Source organism: Salvelinus alpinus, chromosome 1 (genome assembly GCF_045679555.1).
Source record: "Salvelinus alpinus chromosome 1, SLU_Salpinus.1, whole genome shotgun sequence".
Taxonomy (NCBI): domain Eukaryota; kingdom Metazoa; phylum Chordata; class Actinopteri; order Salmoniformes; family Salmonidae; genus Salvelinus; species Salvelinus alpinus.
Window position 1 is genome coordinate 95,144,861 of NC_092086.1, and position 18,828 is coordinate 95,163,688.

General features: G+C 42.9%; 1 pseudogene; it reads right to left on the reverse strand.

Moving 5' to 3' along the window:
- Positions 1-621: 621 nt before the first annotated feature.
- LOC139566565 (peroxisomal sarcosine oxidase-like) lies at positions 622-13,753 on the reverse strand (annotated as a pseudogene).
- Positions 13,754-18,828: the final 5,075 nt, after the last annotated feature.

Here is an 18,828-nt window from a genome sequence, read left to right on the forward strand (position 1 = left end):
TTAATCGAAAATGAGACATGGCAATCTGCACAAAGAAAAAAAAAAATCTGCACATTGAAACAATGTATGAGCTTTTCTTATTAATCTACTTGAGAACCATTTAGGGTTCAAATATAACTTTTGAATGAGTGAAGCTTTTAGAGAGAGGTTTAGTGCTTTTATATTTAACAATCTCAACCCACCCAATTCATATTCATTATAGGCTCGTTTTATTTTGTCTGGTTTAGCGTCCCAGATAAAGCAAAATATTTTTTGCTCATATGATTTGAAAATGAATCATCATAATGGCTAATATTTAACATGACAAAAATTGTTAAATAAAACGGAGAAAATCCTAGGTCTCCAAATTTCATCCCTACAAATAATGAGGCATACAATACAATTCTGAATAACGGAACAGGTATTTATTTATAGCTTTCTTCACTATGGAAAAGGAACACACCTCCGCCATATCTTCATTTCTTTGATCTCCACCCCAAAGGAATAGCGGGTGAATAGCATGCTATTCTCATGCTTAAGTTCAAGGTCAGAATACGCAGAGACAAATGTGCAAAAAAAGGGAAATACGTTCCATTTATGCAAGCTTAACTTGGGTCGGAATTCCCCCCTTTGTGATTAGTTCTATAAAGAGGATTTGTGGTTGGACTGGAACCACTGGATTTTGAAAGGTGAGAGGTCATCTCTCCATGGCTCAGCTTACACAGTACCTTCCCAACAACTAGGCCAAACTTGAAACCATGACCTGGGGAAATAAAGATTTCGGTGACCTTACAGTATGTCAGTCCAAAATGTGCATACAATAGTGACTAAAGAAAAATCTGTGTATAATTAAGAGTATGTAATTTACAAAGAAAAGGGTCTACAGAATGAGCACATTATGGAGGATGTGGGAGACCTTGATTTGCTTAATAACTATAATCAGGTAATAGTCTTTTTCACACTTCACCTCAATCAATTTTTCACTTTTTTCTGTCTCTCACTTTTCTCTAAGTATAGCTGTCCAAGCAGATGAGAGGACAGAGGTGTTTGGAAGGTGAGGGGATGAGAGGACCACTCAAAAAGTCATTGTGCTGTCTGCCCAAAAGACATTCATATTATTGAGGTGAGAGGAGGTCAACTGCAGACCTAAGGGAACAGGTCCCGGCCGTGACAAGCATAAAGTGTCACAAAGAGATAGGGAGGGAGGGATAGAGGGTACAACGAGAGAATGAGAGAGCACACAAAATAGTGCTAGGAGAATCTCTTTTGTCTGATCCTGACGGATTCATTACTATTCAGCCCTGCTATCAGTGATGTTAGATTTACAGTGTATTCGGAAAGTATTCAGACCACTTGACTTTTTCCACATTTTGTTACGTTACAGCCTTATTCTAAAATGTATTAAATAAAACATTTTCCTCGTCAATCTACACACAATACCTCATAATGACAAAGTGAAAACAGGTTTTAATATTTTTGTGCAAATTTATAAAAAATTAAAAACAGAAATATCTTATTTACATAAGTAAATAAGATCCTTTGCTATGAGACTCGGAATTGAGCTCAGGTGCATCCTGTTTCCATTGATCTTCCTTGAGATGTTTTTAGAATTTGATTGGAGTCCACCTGTGGTAAATTCAATTGATTGGACATGATTTGGAAAGGAACACACCTGTCTATATAAGGTCCCAAAGTTGACAGTGCATCTCAGCTCAAAAACCAAGCCATGAGGTCGAAGGAATTGTCCGTAGAGCTCCGAGACAGGATTGTGTCGAGGCACAGATCTGGGGAAGGGTACCAAAAATGTTTTGCAGCATTGATGGTCCCCAAGAACACAGTGTCCTCCATCATTCTTAAATGGAAGAAGTTTGGAACCCCCAAGACTCTTGATAGAGTTACCCGCCCGGCCAAACTGAGAAATTGGGGGAGAAGGACCTTGGTCAGGGATGTGACCAAGGACTCAATGGTCACTCTGACAGAGCTCCAGAGTTGCTCTGTGGTGATGGGAGAACCTTCCAGAAAGACAACCATCTCTGCAGCACTCCACCAACCAGGTCTTTATGACAGAGTGACCAGACGGAAGCCTCTCCTCAGTAAAAGACACATGACAGCTCACTTGGAGTTTTCCAGAAGGCACCTAAAGGACTCTCAGACCATGAGAAACAATATGCTCTGGTCTGATGAAATCAAGATTGAACTCTTTGGCCTGAATGCCAAGCTTCGCGTCTGGAAGAAACCATGCTACGGTGAAGCATGGTGGTGGCAGCATCATGCTGTTGGGATATTTTTATACTGGGAGACTAGTCAGGATCGAGGGAAAGAAGAACGGAGCAAAGTACAGAGAAATCCTTAATGAAAACCTGCTCCAGAGAGCTTAGGACCTTGGGGCGAAGGTTCACCTTCCAACAGGAAACAGCCAAGACAACGCAAGAGTGGCTTCGGGACAAGTCTCTGAATGTCATTGAGTGGCCCACCCAGAGCCCGGACTTGATCCCGATTGAACATCTATGGAGAGACCTGAATATAGCTCTGCAGCGACAATCCCCATCCAATCTGACAGAGCTTGAGAGGATATGCAGAGAACAATGGGAGAAACCCCCAAATACTGTATATCTTTTAGATTAATACAGGGTCGTTCCACCTCAAAAAGCACAAGAAAGGGATTTGAAACTAACTAACATTGTGCTAACACTAGTTAGCATTGGCTCGCGAAACTACCTCTAACTTCCTTCATTCTAGACACAGAGACATAAAAATGGTATCCATTAATTAATCTGACTCTGGGGAAGTAGATAAATGGCCTCGTTGCCAAAATCCCAAAGTATCCCTTTAATTTCTCCAAGATAAAATTACATTTCAACAAAATAATGTTTCAGGAAAGCCATTATTACCTGTTTATAACTACAGAAACAATTTCAGAACAATCTGAGATGGTGGGTGAGATGGTGGGTGTCAGGGCTTGCTGAAATAATAACTGGTTAAGTGCAGTAGGAGAGTATTACCCTGGCAACATGGTAAACAACATGTGGGTGGTATAAGAAAATCAAACTAATTAACAGTTATAAATGGTGACCCTGTCCGTTGCTCTGAATGCCTTACTACTAGAATGCTTGTAATAAATCATGAACCACCATAATATGAGGGGGCTGAAAGAACAATATAGTCTAGCAGACAGCAAAGTCTTTCTCCAGTTGTGTTATCACATGTAAGACAATGCATCGCAAGATTAATAGCTTTGGCAACACGCCAGGACTGTGGCAGAGCTTGGTGGAGTTCCTAACCCCCAAGTTGCACGGGTCAGAGCTATAAATTGATTAAAGGCCCAGTGCAGTCAAAAGCGTGATTTACCTGTGTTTTATATATATTTCCACACTATGATGTTGGAATAATACTGTGAAATTGTGAAAATTATGATAATGCCTTTTAGTGTAAGAGCTGTTTTGAAAAGACCACCTTAAATTTCAGCCTGTTTTGGTGAGATGGAGTTTGGGCCTGCCTGGTGATATCAACAGGGTATACATTAGATAACAGACCAATAAGAAAGATAGTTCTATACCTCTCTGTAGTTTTCAGTTTTCCCCTACCCACTCAGACCACTCCCAGACAGTCCTAGCAAAATTCTTGCTTGAGAAATTGCTCTTTGCTAAGAAGCAATCTTTGTTTTTTCTTGACCATTTTAATTGAAAACAATCACAGTAAGGTACTTAATTGTTACCCAGAAATGATTTGATATTGAGATAAAAACGGTTGAATTGGACCTTTAAGAGCAGAAATTAATTACATGTTTAATCCAGAATTCATTAGTAGAAGCCGTTGAACAGATGGAAGAAATTCTGGGAAGTCCCTCCTGGTCTGAGTCAATGGGCTTTAAGTTTGGATTATTACACTTTGCCGTTATCCAAAGGGACGCATGCAGCCAGGCTACAAAACTGTCTTTCAGCAGGGTGGCCATTTGGCTGTAGGTTTTGATATGGTTTCTCAGTGCTGGAATGTGCAAATAGATATTGTAGAGGGATGCAAGAACACAGTACCATGACAACGAGAGGTGAATAGGGACTCCTGTAAACATACATAAGAATCCTGCTCTGATTACGATGTTGCCGTGGTGAGGGTGGCGATCTAGAACAAAGTGATGGTCTGGTGTAACCTGCAGGCAATCAGAGAGCATGCATACTCCTGTTAAAGTCTCCTTAGTACCTTACAGTACCTTGTGTACAGTGTATTTATCTTCATTTTATCTACAAGCGTAAATCAAGAAAATTATGAGTCAATAGCTCGGTTTCCATCCAATTGGCGACAGATTTTCACGTGAATATTATAAAATCTGCATAAAAACAATATCCCACCAGATTAAAATGCTGTGCCTGATGACATAGTGCACATGAAAATAACTTCTGCATTTAAATTCCCATGTACTGAAACCCCCCCCAAGTTAAATGGGTTTCCATCGCATTCTCAAATGTTTGGTTATATAGTGAATGTACCCACTCTGGTCTTGGCACATGTGCTCTAACCAACAGCTTGCACAATATTTATTGTAAAGGAACATTAAGGTCATACCCATGCACTTTCACTGACTACACTGTGAAGTTCATCATCATTTATTTAATCTGTTGCCTAATAAACTGCATGCTTTCCTGAGTCGTAGTGGGAGTACCACACACCACATCGTTACGTGACTGGTGATGGTTATTATATCGATGGTTATTATATTGATGGTTAATATATTGATGGTTAATATATTGAAGGTTATTATATTGATGGTTATTATATTGATGGTTATTATATTGATGGTTAATATATTGATGGTTATTATAGCGATGGTTATTATATTGATGGTTAATATATTGAAGGTTATTATATTGATGGTTATTATATTAATGGTTATTATATTGATGGTGTCACGCCCTGATCATAGAGAGCCCTTGTTTCTCTATGGTGTAGTAGGTCAGGGCGTGACTAGGGGGTATTCTAGTTTATAATTTCTATGTTGTGTTCTAGTTGATATTTTCTATGTTTTGGTGTTTTGTATGATTCCCAATTAGAGGTAGCTGGTATCGTTGTCTCTAATTGGGGATCATATTTAAGTAGCTATTTTTCCCACCTGTGTTTGTGGGATATTGTTTGTGTTTGTGCATGTGCACCACGTAGTCACATTTAGTTGTTCGTTTATTGATATTTTTGTTTTGTTTAAGTTTCTCTTTGAATTAAATATGTGGAACTCAACATCTGCTGCGCCTTGGTCCCGTTCTTACGACAGCCGTGACAGATGGTTAATATGTTGATGGTTATTATAGCGATGGTTATTATATTGATGGTTAATATATTGATGGTTATTATAGCGATATTTGCCTATACAGCCTTTCCCACCGCCATTTCTCGCATAATACATTTTACCGACACAAAAAGATCCAACCTTGTCAAGCATGTTTTATCAACTTTTGGAAAGTTTACTGTCAAATTAGTTGTTTCCATCAGGCCTGTCCTGACATTTTTTATCAGACATGTACTGTACTCCAGATGTGGTGCCACAGGTTCAGAAGTGGTGTGGAAAAATGTGTGTCTTTCTGAGGCCTGGAGCTTTTCCTGATCATATGACCGGGTCAAGTAAAAGTCTTGGCCCTATTCATAGGACAGGGTCTAACATTAGCTAATCTACTGGCCAGCACAGAATTTATACTGGCCTGGACATGGTGTAGTTTTTAAATGCATTGGGGTCATGCAGGACCTATAACCCTCAAATTAAACTCTGAACCTTGAAGCCAGTTCCAATGCTTTTACTTATCAACAATGCAGTTCAATAAATATTGTTAAGAAAATATTTACTAAATAAATTAAAGTATAAAATAAAATAAAAAGTAACAATAAAATAACATTAACGATAACCAGGCTATATTCAGGGGATACTGGTACTGAGTCAATGTGTGGGCGTACAGGTTAGTCGAGGTAATTTGAACATGTAGGTAGGGGTAAAGGGACTATGCATAGATGTCCCCTCTAATCAGGGACTGATTTAGACCTGGGGCACCAGGTGGGTGCAATTAATTATCACGTAGAACAGAAAACCAACAGGCTCCGGACCTTGTAGGGTAAGAGTTGAATACCCCTGGCCTGACTGCTGGCCAATAGGTTAACATGCCTTCTCTCTACACTGAGTATACAAAATATTAAGAACACCTGCTCTTTTCATGACATTGATAGACTGACCAGGTGAATCCAGGTGAAAGCTATGATCCCTTATTGATGTAATTTAATAAATCCACTCCAATCAGTGTAGATGAAGGGAAGGAGACAGGTTAAAGAATGATTTTAAAGCCTTGAGACAATTAAGACATTCAGAGGGTGGTAGTAGGTGCCAGGCACACCGGTTTGTGTCAAGAACTACAACGCAGCTGGGTTTTTCACCCTCAACAGTTTCCCGTGTGTATCAAGAATGGTCCACCACCGAAAGGACATCCAGCCAACTTGAAACAACTGTGGGAAGCATTGGAGTCAACATGGGACTCCAATATTAAGCGAAGGTGTTCCTAATGTTTGGTATACTCAGTTTTAATAGGCTATATTTGGTTATTATGATATCTATTAAAAAGCTGTTTAATATACACTGAACAAAAATATAAATGTAACATTCAACATTTTCAAAGATTTTACTGAGTTACAGTCAGTTGAAATAATTTAATTAGGCCCTAGTCTATGGATTTCACATGACTGGGAATACAGATATACCTTTAAAAAAGTAGGGGTGTGGATCAGAAAACCAGTCAGTATCTGCTGTGACCACCATTTGCCTCATGCAGCGCGACACATCTCCTTCGCATAGAGTTGATCAGGCTGTTGACTGTGGCTTGTGGAATGTTGTCCCACTCCTCTTCAATGGCTGTGCGAAGTTAGTGGATATTGGAGGGACCTGGAACACGCTGTTGTACACATCGATCCAGAGCATCCAAACATGCTCAATGGGTGACATGTCAGATGAGTATGCAGGCCATGGAAGAACTAGGACATTTTCATCTTCCAGGAATTGTGTACAGATCCTTGCGTCAAATGAGGTAATGGCAGCGGATGAATGGCACGACAGTGGGCCTCAGGATCTCGGGATGGTATCTCAGTGCATTCAAATTGCCATCGATAAAATGCAATTGTGTTTGTTGTCCGTACCTTATGCCTGCCCGTACTGCAACCCCACCACCACCATGGTGCACTTTGTTCTCAACGTTGACATGAGCAAACCGCTCGCCCACACGTCTACCATCTGCCCGGCACAGTTGAAACCGCGATTCACCTGTGAAGAGCGCACATCTCCAACGTGCCAGGGGCCATCGAAGGTGACATTTGCCTACTGAAGTCGGTTACGATGCCAAACAGCAGTGAGGTCAATACCCTGGTGAGGACGATGAGCATGCAGATGAGCTTCCCTGAGATGGTTTTTGAAGGTTTGGTTCGGTTGTGCAAACCCACAGTTTCATCAGGTGTCCGGGTGGCTGGTCTCAGACTGTCCCGCAGGTGAAGAAACCGGATGTGGAGGTCCTGGGCTGGCGTGGTTACACCTGGTCTGCGGTTATGAGGCCGGTTGGACGTACTGCCAACATCTAAAAAATGACGGTGGAGGCACCTTATGGTAGAGAAATTAACATTCAATTATCTGGCAACAGCTCTGGTTGACATTCTTGCAGTCAGCATGCCAATTGTACGCTCCCTCAAAATTAACATCTGAGGCATTGTGTTGTGTGACAAAACACATGCACATTTTAGAGTAGCCTTATATTTTCCCCAGCACAAGCCATGTGTCTGCTCAATTAGTAGGATTCTACGTTTTCACATGCAAAAGTGATTGCTTTTGATAAAAATGCTTTACATATATGGAAATGTTATGGAAAATAGATTTTGAATGTTTCTGGATGGTGCACCATGCTGCCTTGTTAACAACATGACCGAGCGGCGCAGATTACTGTTAGATTTTACCCTTTCACGTCACGGGCCATAGACCGGTGACCGGCGGCTCAGCATTATCCAATCAGCCCTCTGTCCTGGCTACAGCAGACTAGGCTAGCCAAGACAAATGCTAAAGTGCATTTTATTTACTATCAACAGAAGCCAGCATATTGCTAGTATGTTCAATATTTAAGGTTTACTTTTGTAAATAAATAAGCTCAGTGAGTAGATTGATGGGTGCTTCTTTTTTCTCAGGACAGCTGGCGTAGGCTGTGTGAATGTACATGTAGCTATCCACTTCTGTACTGCTCGAGATTTTGTGACTTACAGGAACAAATCAAATCAAATTTTATTTGTCACATACACATGGTTAGCAGATGTTAATGCGAGTGTTGCGAAATGCTTGTGCTTCTAGTTCCGACAATGCAGTAATAACCAACGAGTAATCTAACCTAACAATTTCACAACCGCTACCTTATACACACAAGTGTAAAGGGATGAAGAATATGTACATAAAGATATATGAATGAGTGATGGTACAGAACGGCATAGGCAAGATGCGGTAGATGGTATCGAGTACAGTATATACATATGAGATGAGTAATGTAGAGTATGTAAACATTATATTAAGTGGCATTGTTTAAAGTGGCTAGTGATACATGTATTACATAAAGATGGCAAGATGCAGTAGGTGGTATAGAGTACAGTATATACATATGAGATGAGTAATGTAGGGTATGTAAACATTATATTAAGTGGCATTGTTTAAAGTGGCTAGTGATACATTTTTTACATGTATGGCAGCAGCCACTCAATTAGTTAGTGGTGGCTGTTTATCAGTCTGATGGCCTTGAGATAGAAGCTGTTTTTCAGTCTCTCGGTCCCTGCTTTGATGCACCTGTACTGACCTCGCCTTCTGGATGATAGCGGGGTGAACAGGCAGTGGCTCGGGTGGTTGTTGTCCTTGATGATCTTTATGGCCTTCCTGTGACATCGGGTGGTGTAGGTGTCCTGGAGGGCAGGTAGTTTGCCCCCGGTGATGCGTTGTGCAGACCTCACTACCCTCTGGAGAGCCTTACGGTTGTGGGCGGAGCAGTTGCCCTACCAGGCGGTGATACAGCCCGACAGGATGCTCTCGATTGTGCATCTGTATCAAGCATAGTGTTGCTTGATTAATGGCCAATCATATTGCTCAAATACAAATAGCATGACTTTTCTATGTGTAGTCTTCAATGGTTTTCAATGGTAGACTGCGACAGAGAAGGTAAGTATTATACTGGAAGTTACTGGGCTAATCGGTGCTTTTGCTTTGAAAGTGGTGTGAAGTGCTAGGAAAAATGCTGTCTCACCACATGTTTCTGGAAGCTCTGCTTTACTTGTAATTAAAGGTTGGATGGAAACCTGGTTATTGTTTAAGCCATAGCCGCGGGAAGTAGGGGTGCTGAGGGTGCTGCACCACCCTTTATTTTCTCACGAAAGTAGTGCGCTGGGCCTGTACTAGTCCTGTATTAGCGGACCGATAAAGCCGTCTGTAGCGTGGGCAACAAAAAGTATTCAGCCGCACTCCCCCCTCGACAAAAACGTACCAGCAACCCCACCCCAAACATCTTCCTGCGGCTATGGTTGAAGTACATTGTTAAACCACTACTGAAAATGTGTCCCTCAGTGTTCTCTCTTCAATGATGTTGTTTAGAGTCTCTCTGAGAGTTTGCCACATGCTCTGATCCTAATTATATGAATCCAAACTGGATTGTTGCAACTTGTGTTGTTTTCCCTTGTCACGCTCAATTGAGTCACTCAACAGAACATTGTAATTATAATGTCATGAGTGCTGTTAGAATTACATATTCAATAGTTTTCGGCACTCTGAAAATAGCCAATACTAATGATATTGATGATTTAGTCAGACAGCAAAATCTCTACTTAGATTAGTGAGGATTAATCCATCTAGTGAATTGGTTAGTTCATTTGAGCTCTGGTTAATTTTAGTACATGGACATCAGTAGTCTGACTGTGTACAGGCAGCTCTCCACCAGGGCTGGTTCTGGCTCCAGTCCAGAGAGGTAGAGGGACACAAACTGGGACAGGAGGAGGATGTCCGTCCTGTCCGTCTGTCTGACCCTCTCCTTATGTTCCATCTCACTGCCCCATGTGATAGCAGTTCTGAGGAACACAAGGCCGATAGTCCCATTTAATTAATAAACAGCATAAAGCAAATTTTAAATACTCGTGCATCCTTAGAGATTTTTCTCTGATGAAATGTCTTGTTTTTAGAGGATAACAAGGGTCATTCACACTCTCTACAATACTGTGTTTAAATAGGAAAGACTATACCCTCAAAGCCCTCAAATAGCGTCCTCTGTGTATTCTCTCCTCACAATAGGGATCTGATTACAGTGTGAAGGAGTGTTGCTGTCAAGCTATCCCCTCCATAGGACAGCAGTTATTTTGTCCAGGGAAATGGCACTAATAGTTGCTGCATTATTCAGTGTCAGTAAGTGACACTTTCTGTATCCAGGGCGTGTCACAGTGTTCCTCACCTTCATCAGGCCTGGGCACTCATTGGAGAGAAGGCCATAGAAGTGGAAATGTGCTCCCTCCGCTCCCATCTGGACGAAGCAGGGGAAGTGGCTGATGCCATATGTGCCCGGGGCAGACAGATTTAACAGACCTTCCTCAGAGGGAACACACCCTCCCTATAAGCTTCCTCTGGAGTTACTTGTGCTGTAGTTAACTGGTATTTCTACGGTTTTCTATAGCTTGTCTGGTAGTCTTTCTATAGCTTGTCTGGTAGTCTTTCTATAGCTTGTCTGGTAGTCTTTCTATAGCTTGTCTGGTAGTCTTTCTATAGCTTGTCTGGTAGTCTTTCTATAGCTTGTCTGGTAGTCTTTCTATAGCTTGTCTGGTAGTCTTTCTATAGCTTGCCTGCAGTCTTTCTATAGCCTTGTATTCCATAGTTTACATTCATGTAGTCAACCTCTCTGTATTTTCAAGCCCTTGTGACTCTAATTGTCTCATGTTTTCCCTAGACAAAGGATCTGCTCTACCACAGTAAGACCTGGGAGATTTGATTATAAATCCTCTTAGTTACAGAAATATAGAAAGTATTTTCTATCATGGCCCTGCTGAGGGTAAGGGAGAACAAGTAGAGTTATTTATTCTGCAGATGGACCGTCCATCTCCCCCAGAGCATGTTACTGCCCTGTGTCCGACTATGCAGTGTCTGTCAAAGACACGGACTGCTATAACTCACTGCGTATTGCTTCAGGAGGGTGTTTAATAAAAAATAAGTTAAAGTACAGAATCATGCTCTTCTTACCTGGCAGAAATCCTTGAGTTGTGTGGTACACACACCGTGGAATGTTTGTGTATGCGAATGTGCGTGTGTATGTGCGCGTACATGTGCATGCACGTGTGTCTAAAATGTGTGTGACTGTACCTGTAGTGGTTGTTGTAGTCTAGTATGGGCCACCAGTGTGTTGGCCCAGGGCCCAGCTGTAGTGGTTGTTGTAGTCCAGTATGGGCCACCAGTGTGTTGGCCCAGGGCCCAGCTGTAGTGGTAGTTGTAGTCTAGCATGGGCCACCAGTTTGTTGGCCCAGGGCCCAGCTGTAGTGGTTGTTGTAGTCCAGTATGGGCCACCAGTGTGTTGGCCCAGGGCCCAGCTGTAGTGGTTGTTGTAGTCCAGTATGGGCCACCAGTGTGTTGGCTCAGGGCCCAGCTGTAGTGGTTGTTGTAGTCCAGTATGGGCCACCAGTGTGTTGGCCCAGGGCCCAGCTGTAGTGATTGTTGTAGTCCAGTATGGGCCACCAGTGTGTTGGCCCAGCTGTAGTGGTTGTTGTAGTCTAGTATGGGCCACCAGTGTGTTGGCCCAGGGCCCAGCTGTAGTGGTAGTTGTAGTCTAGCATGGGCCACCAGTGTGTTGGCCCAGGGCCCAGCTGTAGTGGTTGTTGTAGTCTAGTATGGGCCACCAGTGTGTTGGCCCAGGGCCCAGCTGTAGTGGTTGTTGTAGTCCAGTATGGGCCACCAGTGGGTTGGCCCAGGGCCCAGCTGTAGTGGTAGCTGTAGTCCAGTATGGGCCACCAATGTGTTGGCCCAATGCCCAGCTGTTGTGGTAGTTGTAGTCCAGTATGGGCCACCAGTGTGTTGGCCCAGCTGTAGTGGTAGTTGTAGTCCAGTATGGAACACCAGTGTGTTGGCCCAGGGCCCAGCTGTAATCACCAGGCTCTCTGGACCGTAGACCCCACTTGCTGTCGTCACGGTGAGTGAAGAGCCAGGCTGGACTTCTGTAACCTTATCACCATCCTTAACACTCCTCCCAGACTCTGGAACTGTCTCTGGGAATGCATGGGACAGATGCAGAGATATGGGGAAAATCCTCTTACTTCCCTTAGCAGTCCAATGGGCCTGTATCAAATTCATGGAGGAGCCTGACTAAGATTTGAACCTGAGTCCCTGTGACTGTTACAGATGTAGGATCTTAATTTGAGTTAGTTTGCTATAGCAGGAAAATAATCCTGCAGCAACAGGAAATGTGGATTATATTTTTGTGGGGTTGATACATTTTTCGTAAAGGAAAATTAAGTCTGAAATTTCAGTGGAAATTACACATTTCAGAAGCGTTTTTAAACCTCAAATATACTATGTTTTAAATGTCCCACATTGCAGGAAAGTTATCCTGCATCAGCGTGATGAAATTAAGATCCTACATCTGTAGTCCAATCCTCATCCATTACACCAAGAGGTCTGAACCTCTCTACAGGGTCATTAGGTGTAGAACGAAAGTTGCTTCAGGGGCCCTTCCTGTACCTTGCTGCTCTGAGGGCCTGGCCTGCATACAGGACACCAGCTGTGTGTCTATGAGGGCCCCCTCCCCAGCCAGCAGGTTGACCTGGGGGAGCCTCTGGCTGAACTCCACTGGTCCCAGGGTCTCTGTGGGAACCTGGTTCCTCTCTCTGGCTGAACTCCACTGGTCCCAGGGTCTCTGTGGGAACCTGGTTCCTCTCTCTGGCTGAACTCCACTGGTCCCAGGGTCTCTGTGGGAACCTGGTTCCTCTCTTTGACTGAACTCTCCAGGGTGCTTCTGAGCTGCTGGAAGTCCACGTCATCCTCAGAGCTCTTCACCAGGATACCAGTACACCTGGGAGTGGGATTGGAAGAAACAAATGAAGTCCTCAAGTGTGTAGATGTTTGTGTATCATCAAGAGAACATTTTTACTGTTACCTGAGGCAGTTATTAAAGCATCCTGCCTACAGTGCCTAGTAAAAATAATGACATGGCATAAATGCTCTTTGCGCTTTTGGCTCAGACAGAACTATTCATTTCCTATCAATACCACTGGCCAAATTCCTCAATCTCTTATTTCTGACAAGTTTGTGTTTTTTGCAAGTTTGTTACATGTGCATACAGTACAGTATATCATGCATCTCAGTGTACTGTTGTGCAGTTGGGCCACCCAGGACGGCTGGGTTGCAGGCCCTCTGAGAGGCTGCCTCTAATTGAGTGGTCTGGGTGATGGATGGTCTCCGGGGCGATGTATGACTGCTGTTTTCTCTGGTGCACCCGGTGCGGATGGCCCGCTGTGATGCATGTGCAGCGCCCCAGCCAGGAGACTGCTCCATTCATCAGCTTCCCTCTCCTCTCCCTGACCCCCGCTCCACTAGGTGGGTGTAAATATGATCTGCACCCCCAGTGCGGCCCACCCGGCCCTGAGTGATGGGCACAGTGTCCGGGGGCTGACAGAGGGCACCCAGCCAGGCTGGCTCAGCTAGACTCAGCCAGGCCTCCGCCCCACAGCCCCCACAGGCAAAGCACTCATCCATCCTCCTCACTGAAGGATCCATTAGGCCGGTGAAATACAATCCAGGAAACTGGTATCGCTCACCAAGATTTACACAGCCCCCCCCCTCTATCTTTCATTGTCTCAATGGTTTTTAAAGGTCAAGGACATCCCTGCTTTAAGGCCCACGCCTCAGCCCTTATATCATCCTGTATATGCCTTAAACTGCATATACAGGATGATGCTGGGGTTCAAATGCAGGATGGAAGTCAATTGACCCTCTATAGTCTATTAAATCAAACTGCATATGTCATTGTTTTTCTTGACGGTTTCGTAGCGTGTTATTTCACTGTTCTTTCCCCCTCAGACAATAATCTCTCCCACACTAACATAAAAATTCCTCAATCTCTTATTTCTGACTCTCTCCAGTATAATGTGTTTTTCCTTCTTCATAATTTCCTACATTAAGATGAAGTAGCAGCAGTGTACCTGAACAGTGGGATATTAGCCCCGGCCTCAAGTTTTGCTCAGAGCTGGTAGCACTCCTCCATCATGTGGGTGTATTCCTGTTCATAAGCCTTCCGGATGATCCTGGTCTGGCCAAAGGAACTCCCCCGGGAGTGGGGCAGGAGCATAGAATTAGGAATTAGAATACTAGAATGGACATGAACCTTCTTATGATGGGATAAAGGTCCACCATTTTGGTCAGGGAGTTGGTCAAACATGGTTTGCCAGTGCTGTAAGATATTGTGTAAGATAATGTGTAAAATAATGAATTTGAAGAATTTATCTGCACTGTATGTTTGTTAGCTAGCTAGCCAGCCAATTCTATATGTTTTTTTTTATTAACTGCAAATATGGCAACATTGCATTCAAACCATGCAGTCAGTCCACAGCCATACACTGGCTGAAATCAGTAGATGATAGGACTTAGACAAGTTGTAAATGCAACAATTACTGATATTGTATCATATAACAGCACTTTCCAAGAAAAATAAAATTGAGACATTTATGGTCTGTGGACATACTTTTATTTTCGTGTATAAGTAAAAAGGATTATGCCTCTACTGCCATTCATTCCAATTAGACTGGTTTTGTATTTCTCCCTGACCAATATGGGTGCGTTCGTAAATTCTCTCTGGCTATCTACTTGTCGAAATGTCCCAGAGCACAGAGTAACTGATGAATTTACAAACGCTCAAAACCAGTTGAATATGGCTGGTATCAGTAAACGTTGGCAAAAAAACGTAATTAGATTGTTGCCAGTAGCACAGTTACAGTCACCAGCGCTCTGGATAACATGAAAACAGCCTAACCAGCTCTGCTAGGGCAAGTGAAAGGGTCAGTGAGGTGTGTCCGGGGGTGTTCTGAAGTACGCTAACCAGTTAGCTTTGGTGCTTGACTGCCGTTGTGAGGTCAGAACGCTCGGATCAAACCTACTCCTCGGCCAGAGCGTCCAGGTTGTGCTCTGAACTCTCCCAGAGCGAAACACTCTGAATTCATGAACTGACAATCTGACAACGCTCTGAATTTACGAAGGCCCAGAGTGCAATCGGAGCGCACTCTGGAACTCCAGATTGAATTTACGAACAAACCATTTTCACCCAGTTCTGGAACTTTGAGGGTTTATGACATAGCCCCTCTAGTAATTGAAAAGTATCTCTATGGGCAGGAGGAACTGAAGAACGACACTATAATGTAAAATTGGCTCAATATTACAGTATATGGTTCCTATTGCTGTCTGTTGTGCTCAATGGCCAGTGATGAGGAAAAGTTAGCACTAATAAACTGATATTGTCTTGTAGCGTTGTGCTTATCCTGCAATGATAAAACATGTACTTACTGCCTCTTACTGTCAGTTGAGCAAGGTCAGATGTGTACACACTACAGTGAGTTGAAATATTAGGCCATTGACATTAAGAATAGAATTCAATAAACCATTTTAATTGTAACTAATTCAATTAGTGTGAAATTAATGTGAAATTAATTTGAAATTAATGTATCTCCCAGGTGGCGCAGTGGTCTAGGGCACTGCATCGCAGTGCTAGCTGCGCCACCAGAGTCTCTGGGTTCGCGCCCAGGCTGGGCTGGGTTCGCGCCCAGGCTCTGTCGCAGCCGGCCGCAACCGGGAGATCCGTGGGGCGACGCACAATTGGCATAGCGTCGTCCGGGTTAGGGAGGGTTTGGCCGGTAGGGATAATGTAAAAAAATAAATAAAAAAAATGTAATAAAATGTATGCACTCTACTGTAAGTCGCTCTGGATAAGAGCGTCTGCTCTTGGCCGGTAGGGATATCCTTGTCTCAGTATGTAAAAATGTAATAAAAAATGTATGCACTCTACTGTAAGTCGCTCTGGATAAGAGTGTCTGCTAAATGACTAAAATGTAATGTAAATGTAAAAAATGTTATTGTCTTGCAAATGATCCATTATGAGGCACAGATTGTTTTATTTAACACATCGGCCCACCTTATGCCATCTGCAGTGAAGGGTTGGCTGTTATCGTACGTGAACATTCCCCTTCCATTCCCCTACGTGAACATTCCCCTTCCATTCCCCTACGTGAACATTCCCCTTCCATTCCCCTGCGTGAACATCCTCCTTCCATTCCCCTGCGTGAACATCCCCCTTCCATTCCCCTGCGTGAACATCCTCCTTCCATTCCCCTACGTGAACATTCCCCTTCCATTCCCCTACGTGAACATTCCCCTTCCATTCCCCTACGTGAACATTCCCCTTCCATTCCCCTACGTGAACATCCTCCTTCCATTCCCCTACGTGAACATTCCCCTTCCATTCCCCTACGTGAACATTCCCCTTCCATTCCCCTGCGTGAACATCCTCCGTCCATTCCCCTACGTGAACATTCCCCTTCCATTCCCCTACGTGAACATTCCCCTTCCATTCCCCTACGTGAACATTCTCCTTCCATTCCCCTACGTGAACATTCCCCTTCCATTCCCCTACGTGAACATTCCCCTTCCATTCCCCTGCGTGAACATCCTCCTTCCATTCCCCTGCGTGAACATCCCCCTTCCATTCCCCTGCGTGAACATCCTCCTTCCATTCCCCTACGTGAACATTCCCCTTCCATTCCCCTACGTGAACATTCCCCTTCCATTCCCCTACGTGAACATTCCCCTTCCATTCCCCTGCGTGAACATCCCCCTTCCATTCCCCTACGTGAACATTCCCCTTCCATTCCCCTACGTGAACATCCCCCTTCCATTGTTTGTCTATCCATTCAGATGGCAACATTGATAAAGTATTTTGTCCATCAGCTGCAGAAAGTATTGATAGCTGCTGCCTTACAAATAACTTGTGGTATACTGTATGTGGGTTAACTCTCAGCGGATGTTTCTCTTTTATCACTATCCAACCTGTGGTCTCGCTTGGCCTGACTTCAAACATGTTCCAATTGTAGACTAAATACACTAGTTTACTGGTAGAAGCACCCAGGTCCCAATTGTACAGCTACAAGACTGGCCTCATTGGGTGGATAATAAGTTAGTTACAGACCTGCTCCAGCAGCAGAATAGTTCTCTTTTTTTGTTGCCAGGTGATACATGGTGAAGGAGCCTTGGATCCTTGCTCCTATAATGATACAGTTGTAATTCTGCTGAGCTGACATTGTCTCTGATCTGGTAGTGGTGGTACAACACACTGCTCTGTAATGAGTGTTTACCTCTCTACTCACCTACTGTACCTTACCTCTCCACTTCCATGATCCTTTGGGCAAAGTTCTCAAATTATTTACAAATGAGCCTGTCAGACTGACCATTTGCACCCCAGCACTCTGGATAATTGGAGGGTCATTTACGCAATGGGGATGATATAATAGACGTATTGTGTATGGAAGATATTATAATATAGGAATTTGACTGGATTCATCTGATCCTGTCTCACAACCTCAGCAGCAAAGAAACTGTCAGAACATAAAGAATAGTTGGAGAATATGATATGACACCGTGAACATTTATCTTATCTTTGTGAAGAACTGATTCGAACGACATATGTTATGTGGCAGCTCCTTTTAAGAGGCCGTCTCTCTCTGACATAGCTGATTTATCAAAAGACGATAATGCTAACTGTGATTCTCAATTCTCTTATATCTTCAAAACAGTGATGTTATTTCACACCCATTGCTTGAGCGTCACAATGATTTATATTCAAAAGGGCACTGATATTAGTTTCCAAATAGGCCTAGATACACAGCTTTATTGATGAGATATAGTATGAACTTACAATCACCCTTCTCACAGCATTAAAGCTACAACACACAGTCAGCATGTTTACCATCATCATAACATTGAGATTTGCACCATACACATTTACAGTCAGCACATAAAGAAACCAAATCAAACCGGTGATACAGCTGTGTCAGCATGCAGATTCACTTTGATTTATTCATGAGACATTACTAGACACTTTGGTTGTTGTTGTTTAGTGCTGTTGTTGTTCCCCTGTGCAAATTGCAAGGTTTTCACACATTGGCTCCATCATCAATCATACGCACGCACGCGCGTGCAAGCACAAACACACACACTGATATGACACTCAGGCATTCCAATTAGTTCCACATCTAAGTATTCATCATAGAGGGGAATAACTGGTAGAGTATTGGCTGGCTGGCTTTACTCTCACAACAAACTACCCAGTTGCAAACTCTCAAGTGTTTTTCCCAATGTTTGCTTGATTGCAGTTTCATTGTAATGTGGGCAGTGTAAAAGCAAAGATACCTTAATAGAAAATGACTCAAGTAAAAATGAAAGTCACCCAGTAAAATACTGCCTGAGTAAAAGTCTGAAAGTATTTGATTTTACATATACTTAGGTATCAAAAGTAAAGGTAATTGCTAAAATATACTTAAGTATCAAAAGTAAAAGTATAAATCCTTTCACCAGATGGCACAATTTTATTGTTGTATTTTTATTTACGGATAGCCAGGGGCACACTCCAACACTAAGACATAATATACAAACATCTATTCAAAATGTAACAAGTACTTTTCGGTGTCAGGGAAAATGTATGGAGTAAAAAGTACATTATTTTCTTTAGTAATGTAATGAAGTAAAAGTAAAAGTTGTCAAAAATATAAATAGTAAAGTACACCTTATTTACATAAGTACTCAGACCCTTT